The 14532-nt window shown below is 42.5% G+C and overlaps 1 non-coding gene across 1 annotated transcript; it reads right to left on the reverse strand.

Moving 5' to 3' along the window:
- Window positions 1–13977: 13977 nt before the first annotated feature.
- On the reverse strand, window positions 13978–14084 carry LOC117276730 (small nucleolar RNA R71). Its single transcript, XR_004507000.1, has one exon. It is a non-coding gene; the product is annotated as a small nucleolar RNA R71 (small nucleolar RNA).
- Window positions 14085–14532: the final 448 nt, after the last annotated feature.

Here is a 14532-nt window from a genome sequence, read left to right on the forward strand (position 1 = left end):
TTAATTCTTAAAACGACAAGTCGGGTCATTACAACTAACAAGCTTTGAAGCTTTGAATTCGATATTCATATTTTCAAATTTTATGATTTATTTGGATTGGATATTATTACAAATGATTGCGAATATACTTTGAAGTTTATATCTCAATTTTTAGGAAGATTAGTTAAGTTGGGTTTAGGTAAAATTTCATATTGAAACTCGAAAAAGAAGAAGATGCAGGAATTGTATGATAATTGTATCATAATTGTATTTGAATTGTATCAGATACATCAATGCCTAAAACATAATTATTGTATCGTACTTGTATCACAATTGTATCTAATTTGTATCTGGTACATTAATACCCAAAATAATACCCGATACAATACTAATAAATTAATATACAATATCATATATTTGTGATACAAATAGTAAAATTGGTCAAGAACTCACAACTACTCGTAATAATATATAATGTGTCACGACCCAAAATCTCACACGTCGTGATGGCGCCTATCTCAATACTAGGCAAGCCGAAAATCTCAATAAACCACAATTTCTCTCAAGATTGAAAATATAATATTTAAATACAATACAAACAATCTCCAAAACCTGGTGTCACTGAGTGCATGAGCATCTAATATGAATACAAGTCTGGACAATATAGTCTATAGTAGTCTGAGACCAAATACAGTGAACAAAGAGATAGAGAAGGAGAGACAAGGTCTGCGGAATACGGCAGCTACCTCAAAATCTCCTGAAAATCAACCGTGCGAAAGGATCAACACCCGATATGTCCGGGAATACCTGGATCTGCACACGAAGTGCAGGGTGTAGTATAAGTACAACCAACTCAGCAAGTAACAATAATAAATAAGGAACTGAAGATAGTACCGAGCTACACAGTTATGGTTCATTTCCAGTAATTCCAGCAAAAGAATAGACATGCTACCAAATCTGTCAGTTTAATGTCAAATCAATTTTTATACAGTTCATGTTCATGTAATTTGTATATCAACAATCTTTCAGAGATTTCACAACAATGACAGATAGCAACTAAGTGCAACAACAAATGGAAATGAAGTACAACCTCTTAGGACAACAATCACTCCCTGGGCTCCCAGCCCTCATCACTCACTCTCAATGGGTACTCGCGCTCACTAGGGTGTACAGACTCATGAGGGGCTCCTACAGCCCAAGCGTTATAAGCACGGACAACTCACGTGTTGCACGGACAACTCACGTGCCATAATATAAATATTTGGATCCGCACGGCCAACTCACGTGTTACACGGCTAACTCACGTGCAATAATAACATAAGGATCCGCACGGCCAACTCACGTGCAATAATAATATAAGGATCTGCACGGCCAACTCACGTGCTGCACGGCCAACTCACGTACAATAATAAGCCAATAAGGCCTGCTGCAAGCGGGCAGCCCCGATCCATAAAATATCCTCACAATCAGGCCCTAGGCCTTCCTCAGTCATAAATCTCTCCAGTCTCTCGGGCTCTCAATAATCATGAAATCAGCTCAAACAACAATGATATGATGTATTAATAATAATAACAGAGACTGAGATAAAATATGCAAGTAAAAACTGAGACTGAGTACATATAGCATTTAGCAGGCAATTCAACAAGTACGCGACCTCTGTGGGTCCCAACAGTACTATCACATAGCCTAAGCATGATTTCTAACATGATTTACAGTCAAATTTTATCAACACATAGAGAGCATATAGCTAACAACAAATTATTCAACTTTACAGTTTCCCGGGACGGACCAAGTCATAATCCCCTCGATGTACGCCTACACGCCCGTCACCTAGCATGTGCGTCACTTCCAAAATAATCGCATAATACCAAAATTCGGGGTTTCATACCCTCAGGACCAGATTTAAAACTATTACTTACTTCAAGCCGTGAAATTCTTATTCTGCAATGTCCTTTCCTCGTGAATTGGTCTCCAAACGCCTCGAATCTGGTCATAAATAATTCGTTTCAGTCAATAAAATTCATTGGAATTAATTCCATAAGAAAATAATAATTTTCCATAAAAATCCAAAAATTAGCTCAAAAATCGCCTGTGGGGCCCACGTCTCGGAACTCGACAAAAGTTACAAAATCCGGAAGCTCATTCAACCAGGAGTCTAACCATACCAATTTTACCAAAATCCGACCCCAACTCGACCCTCAAATCTTTAATTTAAACCAAGAGGGTTTTCAAATTTTCCCAACTCAATTCACCAATTAAATAATAAAAACAACCATGAATTCGGGTAATTTAACCAATATTGAGTTAAGAACACTTACCCTGTTGTTTTCTCTGAAAATCACCCAAAATCGCCTTAAATCCGAGCTCTAAATCGTCAAAAACTTAAACTCACTGCCCAGGCTTTTCTTCTTCGCGAACACAGTCAGTACCTCGCGTTCGCGAAGCACAAAATATCTCTCGTCCAAATTCCTCCTTCACGAACGCGACATCACCTTCGCGTTCGCGAAGCACAAAATGCCTCTGCCTCAATGACTTCTACGCGAACGCGTTCAACCCCTCGCAAATGCGATGCTTTGTTCCCTCTCACTACGCGAACGCGACACCCTCTACGTGAACGCGTAGACCAATTGCCTGAGGTCTTCGGCTGCTTCCTCTCTTCTTCGCGAACGCGTAACACCTCTCGCATTCGCGATGCACACCCAGTCCACCCTTCGAGAACGCGTGCTTCTCTTCGCGAACGCGAAGAGCAAATATTTCCAGCCTCTCAGTTCCTCTTGGCGAACGCAAGGCTCCATTGGCGAACGCGATGAAGGAAACCAGATGGTGCATCAGAAAAATTCCAGCAGATTTCCAAGTCCAAAATCCAACCCGTTAACCATCTGAAACTCACCCGAGCCCCTCGGGTCCTCGACCAAATATACCAACAAGTCCAAAAACATCATACAGACTTAGTCGAACCCTCAAATCACCTCAAACAACGCTAAAATCATGAATTACACCCCAATTCAAGCCTAACGAACTTTGAAATTTCTAATTTCTACAAACGACTCTGGAACCTATTAAATCACGTCCGATTGACCTCAAATTTTGCACACAAGTCATAAATGACATAACAGAGGTATTTCAATTTTCAGAATCAGATTCTGACCCCGATATCAAAAGGTCAACCCCCCGATCAAACTTCTCAAAAATTAAATTGTCGGTATTTCAAGCCTAATTCCTAAACGGACTTCCAAATAATATTCCGGACACGCTCCTATGCCCAAAACCACCATACGGAGCTATTGGAATCATCAAAATTCAAATCCGAGGTCGTTTACACATAGGTCCATATTCGGTCCACTTTTCTAACTTAAATTTTTCAATTATGAGACTAAGTGTCTCATTTCACTCTGAGTTCCTTCCGGACCCGAACCAACTAACCCAATAAGCGATAAATCAATTGCAAGACATAAATTGAGCAGTAAATGGGGGAACGGGGTTATAATATTCAAAATGACCGGCTGGGTCGTTACATTCTCCCCCCTCTTAAACAAACGTTCATCCTCGAACGGGTTTAGAATAATACCTGAAGTCTCAAATAAGTGTGGATATTTGTTCTGCATCTCCTGCTCAGTCTCCCAAGTAGCTTCTCCGACTGGATGGCCTCTCCACTACACCTTCACTGATGTTATGTTCTTTGACCTCAGCTTTCGAACCTGCCGGTCTAAAATAGCCACCGGCTCCACATCATAAGTCAAATTACCGTCCAGCTGTACTGTACTAAAATCCAGAATGTGAGACGGATCCCCAACATACTTTCGGAGCATGGATACATGGAACACTGGATGAACACCTGATAGACTAGGTGGCAAAGCAAGTTCATAAGCCACCTCCCCAATTTTCTTAAGTATCTCAAAAGGCCCAATATACCGAGGGCTCAACTTGCCCTTTTTCCCGAACCTCAACACACCCTTCATGGGTGAAATCTTGAGCAGAACCTTCTCCCCAACCATGTGAACAACATCACGAACCTTCCTGTCGGCATAACTCTTCTGTCTAGGCTGTGCCGTGTGAAGCCGTTCCTGAATCACTTTGACCTTCTCTAAAGCATCCTGAACCAAGTCAGTACCCAATAGCCTAACCTCACCCGGCTCAAACCAACCCACCGGAGACCGACACCGTCTCCTATATAAAGCTTCATACGGAGCCATCTGAATGCTTGACTGGTAGCTATTATTGTAAGCAAACTCTGCAAGTGGTAGAAATTGATCCTAAGAACCCCCAAAATCAATGACACAAGCGCGTAGCATATCCTCCAACATCTGAATAGTGCGCTCGGACTATCCGTCCGTCTGAGGGTGAAATGTTGTACTCAACTGAACCTGTGTGCCCAATTCTCACTGCACTGCCCTCCAAAACTGTGAGGTAAACTGCGTACCCCGATCTGAAAAAATGGACACCGGCACACCGTGTAGGCGAACAATCTCGCGAATATAAATGCCAGCCAACCGCTCCGAAGAATAATTAGTACCGACTGGAATAAAATGCGCAGATTTGGTCAACCGATCTACTATCACCCAAACAGCATCAAACTTTCTCAAAGTTTGTGGGAGTCCAACTACGAAGTCCATGGTAATATGCTCCCACTTCAACTCCGGAATTTCAAGTCTCTGTAGCAATCCGCCCGATCTCTGGTGCTCGTACTTTACCTGTTGACAATTTAAACACTGAGATACAAACCCAATTATATCTTTCTTCATCTGCCTCCACCAATAGTGTTGTCTCAAATCCTTATACATCTTCGCGGCGCCTGGATGAATAGAGTACCGTGAACTGTTAGCTTCCTGGAGAATCAGCTCGCGCAAACCTTCTACATTAGGTATACATAGCCTCCCCTGCATCCATAATACACCGTCATCTCCAATAGTGACTTCCCTGGCATCACTGTGTTGAACCGTGTCCTTAAGGACAAGCAGATGTGGATCATCATACTGGCGCTCTCTGATGCGATCATATAAAGAAGACCGAGAAACCACACATGCCAAAACTCGATTCGGCTCGGAAACATCCAATCTAACAAACTGATTAGCCAAGGCCTGAACATCCAAGGCTAAAGGCCTCTCTGCTATCGGTAAGTATGCTAAGTTGCCCAAACTCTCCACCTTATGACTCAAGGCATCGGCCACTACATTGGCCTTTCCAAGATGATAGAGAATGGTGATATTATAATCTTTAAGAAACTCCAACCACCTTCGCTGCCGCAAGTTAAGATCTTTCTATTTAAACAAATGTTGTAGACTTTGATGATCGGTACATACCTCATACTGGACATCGTACAAGTAATGCCGCCAAATTTTCAAGGCATGAACAATAGCTGCTAACTCAAGATTGTGGACTGGATAAGTCTTCTCATGTACCTTTAACTGTCTGGACGCATAGGCAATCACCCTACCGTTTTGCATAAGTACTGCGCCAAGACCAATCCGCGACGCGTCACAATACACAGTATAAGACTCTGAACCTGTAGGCAACACTAATACTGGAGCTGTAATCAAAGTTGTCTTGAGCTTCTGAAAGCTTTCTTCACATTCATCCGACCACCTGAATGGAGCACCTTTCTGGGTCAATTTAGTCATAGGCAATACAATAGACGAGAAACCCTCCACAAAACGACGATAATAACCGGCCAAGCCGAGAAAACTCCGAATCTCAGTAACTGAGGATGGTCTGGGCCTATTCTGAACTGCCTCTATTTTCTTTGGATCCATCTTAATACCTCCACTGGACACTATATGTCCCAAGAATGCCACCAAACTAAGCCAAAACTCACACTTAGAGAATTTGGCATAAAGTTTCTTCTCTTTCAGCCTCTGTAATACAATACCCAAGTGTTTTGCATGCTCCTCCTAGCTACGTGAGTACACCAGAATATCATCAATGAATACCACGACAAATAAATCAAGATATGGCTGAAATACGCTATTCATCAAATGAATAAATGTTGTTGGGGCATTGGTTAGACCAAAAGACATCACAAAAAATTCATAGTGGCCATAACGAGTCCTGAATGCCGTCTTTAGAATGACCAAATCCCGAATTTTTAATTGGTGATACCCACAACCTCAAATCAATTTTGGAGAATACCCTCGCTCCCTGAAGCTAGTCAAATAAATCATCAATACACGGTAATAGATATTTATTCTTGATTGTAACTTTGTTCAACTGCCTGTAATTAATGCATATCCACATAGTACCATCTTTCTTTTTCACAAGCAGAACTGGTGCACCCCAAGGTGAATTACTAGGCCTAATAAACCCCTTTTCAAGGAGTTCCTGAAGTTTCTCTTTCAATTCTTTTAACTTAGCTGGTGCCATATGATACGGAGAAATAGAAATGGGCTGAGTGCCCTGCACCAAGTCAATACCGAAATCAATATCCCTGTCGGGTGGCATACCCGGCAGGTCTGCAGGAAATACATTCAGAAAGTCTCGCACGACCGGTACTGAATCAATAATAGGAGCATCTGCATCAACATCTCTCACAAAGGCCAAATATGACAAGCATCCCTTTCCAACCATACGTTGGGCCTTCAAATAAGAAATTACCCTACTAGGAACAATATCTAGAGAACCCCTCCATTCAACCTTTGGCAACCTTGGCATCGTCAACGTCACGATTTTTGCGTGACAGTCCAGAATAGCATGACATGGAGACAACCAATCCATACCCAAGATTACATCGAAATCAACCATACCGAGTAATAAGAGATCAACCCTAGTCTCCAGTTCCCCAATAGTTATCACACACGACCGATACACACGATCCACAGTAATAATATCGCCCACCGGTGTAGATACACAAATAGGTGAAACTAAGGACTCACGGGGCATATCCAGATAATGAGCAAAATATGATGATACATATGAATAAGTGGAACCAGGGTCAAATAATATAGAAGCCTCCCTATGGCACACTGAAACAATACCTGTGATCACTGCGTCTGAGACAACAAGATCTGGCCTAGCAGGAAAAGCATAGAATCAAGCTTGCCCGTCTCCAGATCGGCCTCCCCCTCTTGGGCGACCCCTAGCTGCCTGACCCCCACCCCGAGATGGCAGGACGGGTGGTGTAACTACAGGTTCTAGTGCCGTCAATCGAGAACTTTATTGTGAAACCCCACTCAACAGCCTAGGACACTCTCTCTTGAAATGACCAAATTCTCCGCACTCAAAACAACGCCTCCTCTGATGGAACTGTTGCTCCTGATAACCCGAGGAATGACCTGCAGAAGCCTGTGCAGATGAGGCATGATGAGAACTCTGCGCTGGTAGTGCACTGAATGAAGATTGGCCTGAGTGAGCACTGTAAGAACCATGGCTAGCTGATGCACCACGATGAGCTGGACAACCCGTGTGAGCGGGTCTGTAAGAACGACCCCTACCACGGTGAAACTGACCCCCTGAAGGAACATCGTTGTAATCACCCGGACCACGAGGCCTCTTAGACTCTCTCTCTCTCTCCACGTTCCTGGCTACGAACCATCTCTATCTCTCGAGTATTGTCCACTACCTCATCAAAAGTAGCACCAGATACTCTCTCCCTAGTCATAAGTAACCGCAGATGATATGTGAGGCCATTAATGAACCTCATAATCCTCTCCCTATCAGTGGGAACCAACCAGATTGCGTGATGAAATCTTATCTCATACCGCGTCATGGACATATCACCCTGATGAAGCTGCTCAAACTGTCTGCGCAACTCTTCTCTGCGGGACTGAGGTATGAACTTCACCAAAAAGACCATGGAGAACTGATGCCAAGTAAGGGTGCTGCGCCAACAGGCCTACGTCTCTCGTAAGTCTCCCACCATCTGAGTGCAGACCCAGAAAACTAAAAAGTAGTGAATGAAACCCCACTGGTCTCCAGAATACCCGCTGTCTGAAGTTTCCGTTGATACCTATCTAGAAAATCCTAAGCATCCTCTGACTCAGTACCGCTAAATAGTGGAGGTCGAAGCCTCTAAAATCTCTCAAGTCTCATCTGCTCATCATTTGCCATAACAAGAACTACCGGGGCCTGAGCAGCTGCAACCGGCTGGGCTGGTAGTGCCCCCAGTATCTGAAGTCCATGTACTACCTGGTCTGGAGTACGGGAAATGAGGGTATGAGTACCTCCCCCAGCATGAGAAGTGGCAGGTGCGGCCTGAGCCGAAACAACCTGAGCAAGACCAGTGCAGGCTGCCAATATCTGGGCCAAAGTCTCTTGAATGCCTGCAATCTCAATGGGCACAGCTGGTGCCTAAGCTGATCCTGTCGGCTTAACTATATCTGGAATCTGCTCCTGAGCTGGAACAACTGGTAGTACTACAAGTGTTGTTCCAACTGTGGTACGAGCTACACCTCGACCTCTATCTCGGCCCTGCCTCTACCACGGCCCCGGCCTCTCGCAGCCCTAACTGGTGGAACTGGTGGCTGACCGTCCAATCCGGTAGTACGTGTCCTCACCATCTGTGAGAGAATAGAATAGCAGAAAATTAGTTTCCAGAATCAATAAATTCGCACGACAGAATACAAGAAAGTGAAATTTTCCTAAAGGTTCTGCAGCCTCTCGAAGATAAGTACAAACGTCTCTGTACCGATCCGTAAAACTCTACTAAACCTGCTCATGACTCGTGAGACCTATGTAACCTAGGCTCTGATACCAACTTGTCACGAACCAAAATCTCACCCGTCGTGATGGTGCCTATCTCAATACTAGGCAAGCCGAAAATCTCAATAAACCATAATTTCTCTCCAGATTGAAAATATAATATTTAAATACAATACAAACACTTCCCAAAACCTGGTGTCACTGAGTACATGAGCATCTAATATGAATACAAGTGTGGAAAATATAGTCTATAATAGTCTGAGACCAAATACAGTGAACAAAGAGATAGAGAAGGATAAACAAGGTCTGCGGAACACTGCAGCTACCTCAAAATCTCCTAAAAATCAACTGCACGAAAGGATCAACACCCGCTATGTCCGGGAACACATGGATCTTCACACGAAGTGCAGGATGTAGTATGAGTACAACCAACTCATCAAGTAATAATAAAAAATAAGGAACTGAAGATAGTAACGAACTACACAGTTATGGTTCATTTCCAGTAATTCCAGCAAAAGAATAGACATGCTATCAAATCTGGCAGTTTAATATCAAATCAATTTTTATACAGTTCATGTTCATGTAATTCGTATATCAACAATCTTTCAGAGATTTCACAAAAATGACAGATAGTAACTAAGTGCAACAACAAATGGAAATCAAGTACAACCTCTTAGGACAACAATCACTCCCTAGGCTCCCAGCCCTCATCACTCACTATCAATGGGTACCCGCACTCACTGGAGTGTATAGACTCATGAGGGGCTCCTACAGCCCAAACGCTATAAGCACGGACAACTCACATGCTGCACGGACAACTCACGTTCCATAATATAAGTATCTGGATCCGCACGGCCAACTCACGTGCAATAATAATATAAGGATCCGCACGGTCAACTCACGTGTTGCACGGCCAACTCACGTGCAATAATAATATAAGGATCCGCATGGCCAACTCACGTGCTTCATGGCCAACTCACATGTAATAATAATATAAGGATCCGCACGGCCAACTCACGTGTTGCACGGCCAACTCACATGCAATAATAAGCCAATAAGGCCTGCTGCAGGCGGGCAGCCCCGATCCATAAATTGTCCTCACAATCAGGCCCTCGGCCTCCCTCAATCATAAATCTCTCCAGTCTTTCGGGCTCTCAATAATCATGAAATCAGCCCAAACAACAATGATATGATGTATTAATAATAATAATAACAGAGACTGAGATAAAATGTGCAAGTAAAAACTAAGAACATACAGCATTTACAGGCAATTCAACAAGTACGCGACCTCTGTGGGTCCCAACAGTACTATCACATAGCCTAAGCATAATTTCTAACATAATTTATAGTCAAATTTTATCAACTCATAGAGCATATAGCTAACAACAAATTATTCAACTTTACAGTTTCCCGGGACAGACCAAGTCACAATCCCTTCGGTGCACGCCCACGCGCCCGTCACCTAGCATGTGCGTCACCTCCAAAATAATCACATGATACCAAAATCCGGGGTTTCAAACCCTCAGGACCAGATTTAAAACTGTTACTTACTTCAAGCCTTGAAATTCTTATTCTGCAATGTCCTTTCCTCGTGAATTGGTCTCCAAACGCCTCGAATCTGGTCATAAATAATTCATTTCAGTCAAAAAAATTTATTGGAATTAATTCCATAAGAAAATAATGATTTTCCATAAAAATCCAAAAATTAGCTCAAAAATCGCCTGTGGGGCCCACGTCTTGGAACTCGACAAAAGTTACAAAATCCGGAAGCCCATTCAACCACGAGTCTAACCATACCAATTTTACCAAAATTCGACCCCAACTCGACCCTCAAATCTTCAATTTAAACCAAGAGAGTTTTCAAATTTTCCCAACTCAATTCACCAATTAAATGATAAAAACAACCATGAATTCAGGTAATTTAACCAATATTGAGTTAAGAACACTTACCCCGTTATTTCCTTTGAAAATCACCCAAAATTGCCTCAAATCCGAGCTCCAAATCGTCAAAAACTGAAATTGGGACGAAGTCCCATTTTCAGAACTTAAACTCACTGCCCAGACTTTTCTTCTTCGCGAACGCGGTCAGTACCTCGCGTTCGCGAAGCACAAAATATCTCCCATCCAAATTCCTCCTTCGCGAACGCGACATCACCCTCGTGTTTGCGAAGCACAAAATGCCTCTGCCTCAATGACTTCTACGCTTCAACCCCTCGCGAATGCGATGCTTCATTCCCCCTCACTACGCGAACGCGACACCCCCTACGCGAACGCGTAGACCAATTGCATGGGGTCCTCAGCTGCTTCCTCTCTTCTTCGCGAACGCGTAACATCTCTCGCGTTCGCGATGCACACCCAGTCCACCCTTCGCGAATGCGTGCTTCTCTTCGGGAATGCGAAGAGCAAATATTGCAGCCTCTCAGTTCCTCTTCGCGAACGCGAGGCTTCATTCGCGAACGTGATGAAGGAAACCAGATGGTGCATCAGAAAAATTCCAGCAAAGTTCCAAGTCCAAAATCCAACCCGTTAACCATCCGAAACTCACTCGAGCCCCTCGGGACCTCGACCAAATATACCAACAAGTCCTAAAACATCATACGGACTTAGTCGAACCCTCAAATCACCTCAAACAATGCTAAAATCATGAATTACACCCCAATTCAAGCCTAACGAACTTTAAAATTTCTAACTTCTACAAACGACTTCAGAACCTATCAAACCACGTCCGATTGACCTCAAATTTTGCACACAAGTCATAAATGATATAACAGAGGTATTCCAATTTTCAGAATTAGATTCCGACCCCGATATCTAAAAGTCAACTCCCCTATCAAACTTCTCAAAAATTAAACTTTCGGCATTTCAAGCCTAATTCCTCTACGGACTTCCAAATAATATTCCGGACACGTTCCTACGCCCAAAACCACCATACAGAGCAATTAGAATAATCAAAATTCAAATCCGAGGTCGCTTACATATAGGTCCATATCCGGTCCACTTTTCTAACTTAAATTTTTCAATTATGAGACTAAGTGTCTCACTTCACTCCGAGTTCCTTCCGGACCCGAACCAACTAACTCGATAAGTGATAAATCAATTGCAAGACATAAATTGAGCAGCAAATGGGGGAACAGGGTTATAATATTCAAAACGACCGGCCGGGTCGCTACATAATGTTTATACAATTATCTTATATTTGTAATTCAATTCCTGCAACAATTATGATACATATTGATGTGTGGCTATAATTTCATTGTTTCGTAAATTATTTGCCTTGCATTTCATATGCTTTAATGATAAACTACACTTTATTTGTGCGTAATGGAGTCTATTTTGTGTGTAGGTGAATTGGTGATGAATGTAGAGCAAAAAGGAATACTTAAAGTCTAAAACGTGCTCAAAAACAACTGTTGAAAAGAAGAAGGAAAGAAGTAAGCAGCTGACAAATGAAAAGTTGGCGAAGCCAGGCCTAGAGCAGGCGTTAGAGCAGGCTGGGAAAGCTCTTTAGCTCGCGTGGGAGCTGGCTAAGCGAGGCTTGGAGCGAGGTCCACCAGGCTGTGAAGCTGGCGAGGCGAGGTAGAAGGTGAGCTCAAGAAGGCATTACACCTCGCGATGCCAGGCCTGGGGCGAGCCTAACCAGGTGTTATGCCTCGCAAGGCCAGGTCTGGGCGTGCACATTCAGAGCTTTGAAGACTTATTTCATCACCTGGTTTAACTAGAACTTGTCCTATGTATTTAGGTCTTTTCCTACACATATAAATAGACCTAAAAATGCTACTTTTGAGCACTTTTGCAACCGGAGGCAAGGATAGCTCGTGAAACAACCGTTGGGAGTTAGACTCATCGATTTCTACATCCCTTTATCCTTACTTTGTAATTAAATTATGCAAAATACTTTGGATATTGTGACTATGAGTATGAGTAGCTAAACTCCTAATCTAGGGTTTTGATGGAACCTATTGGAGGATGATTTTCTTGTTACGTTAATATAGATTTGTCATAGTATTTTCTCTATTTATTCAACTATATTATTATTGTTGTTGATTGAAGGGCCCTCAATCGACTGTGCCTATTTAGTGTGTATTACTCGGGAGAGAGTGCATATTTAGGTAGTTGTTGAACAACATCACTCCTAATGTATATGCGGGATCAATACGAAGGATTTAAGGTGGGATTAGGGATAACGAAACCTTGGTACGATCTGAGTGAGCCGTAATTAATTCTTGCTGGTGTAATTCGGGAAAGTATGTCTAGTAAATTGTGGTAATTACTCGGGAGAGAGTTACGATAGTCAGAATGCTCATGATCGATAGAGAAGACTTAAGCAAATTTATAGAAAACGTAGCGAAAAAGATTCCAACAATATGGGAATTCACAACCTTAGATCATTCTAATTCTTATCTATAGCCCGTAGTAGTTAGTTATTAATTGTTGCACTTTCATTACATAATAATTAGTTAGTAAACATCTAAATTGTTACTTAAATATTTCTGAAGATTGATTGCGTGAGTTCATGCAAGTCTAGTAGTTGAGTTTGATAGGTTAATTCCCTGTGGGATTCGACTTCGGACTTATTAGCCGGAATATATTTGCAACGACCGCTTAGTCCTTTTTATAAGGCATAGTTGGGCGTGATCAAATTTTGGCGCTGTTTCCAGGAAATTAACGGTGTATTAATTGCAGCTAAAAGAATTGCTAGAATTCTTAGTGTAGTCAATTTTCTTCATTTTAAACCAAATACATTAAAATTTTAATGTTCATAGTCTTGGGTGTTACAGGTGCATGCCTAGGAACTCCTCGAGAACTGGTGAATTGTTCGAAGTATTATCAGATCCTGAGAAAGTTTTCAAGGTATTGAATCGTGCAAACAAGAAGGACAAACAACAACAGAACTCAACAAAATGAATCTAACTAGACATGGATGACATAATAGAAAATCCAAATAACAGAAATAATGCAAATGACCCGAACAATCAGGGTGTGGCGCCTCTTGTGCCAGAAGCAGCCTTGCATGATTGGGCACAACCCACTGCCAAAAATCTGGCGACCGCAATTGCAGTCCTTCAAATACAAGCGAAATCATTTCAAATCACAAACAACATGCTACATTTGTTGCAGAACAAGGGACTGTTTTCAGGGTCTTACATTGAAGATCCTCAGCAGCATCTAAATAATTTCCAGTCGATATGTGTCACACAAAGGCAACCTAATGTGACACCGGAAGCAATAAAGTTGTTATTGTTTCCATTCTCGGTGACGAGAGAGGCTTAGAAATGGCTTAATTCACTCCCCATAAACTCCATCACTACGTGGGAGGAATTAGTCAAGCAATTTGTAAATAAGTTCTACCCACCCAATAAGACTGCCAAACAAATTGATGAGATATTGAGCTTCAGGAAGAGACCAACAGAAACACTATAAGAAATGTGGGAGAGGTTCAAGGGTATGCTGGTTAAGTGTCCACATCATGGCATTCCAGAGCAAATGTTGGGGCAGAGGTTCTACATAGGATTGGCAGACAGCTTAAAGGCCAATGATGATGCTTCAGCGGGTGGAGCATTTTTGAGCAAATCATTCAGAGAATGCAAGATCATACTCGATAAAATGGCTCAAAACTCAGGATGGATGACAAGAGACTCTGCGATCACTCCTGTAGTTCACTCTGTGGCTTTGGATCCAAACAACTTTATAGCCGAAAATATGGCCACTCTGATGACACAAATGAGTATCATCACCAAGAAGATCGATGAATCAGGCCAGAAGCAGCAGGTACACATAGTTGATGTGACTAATGGGGGCTTATGTAGACCATGCATTAACCAACCATATGCATGCTCGTTGAGTGCGTAAGGTGACAACCAGCACTATCAGGAAGATATGAGCTATGTGGCCAACTATAGGGGCAGAGGCAAAGTGGTCAGA

Source organism: Nicotiana tomentosiformis, chromosome 4 (genome assembly GCF_000390325.3).
Source record: "Nicotiana tomentosiformis chromosome 4, ASM39032v3, whole genome shotgun sequence".
NCBI lineage: Eukaryota > Viridiplantae > Streptophyta > Magnoliopsida > Solanales > Solanaceae > Nicotiana > Nicotiana tomentosiformis.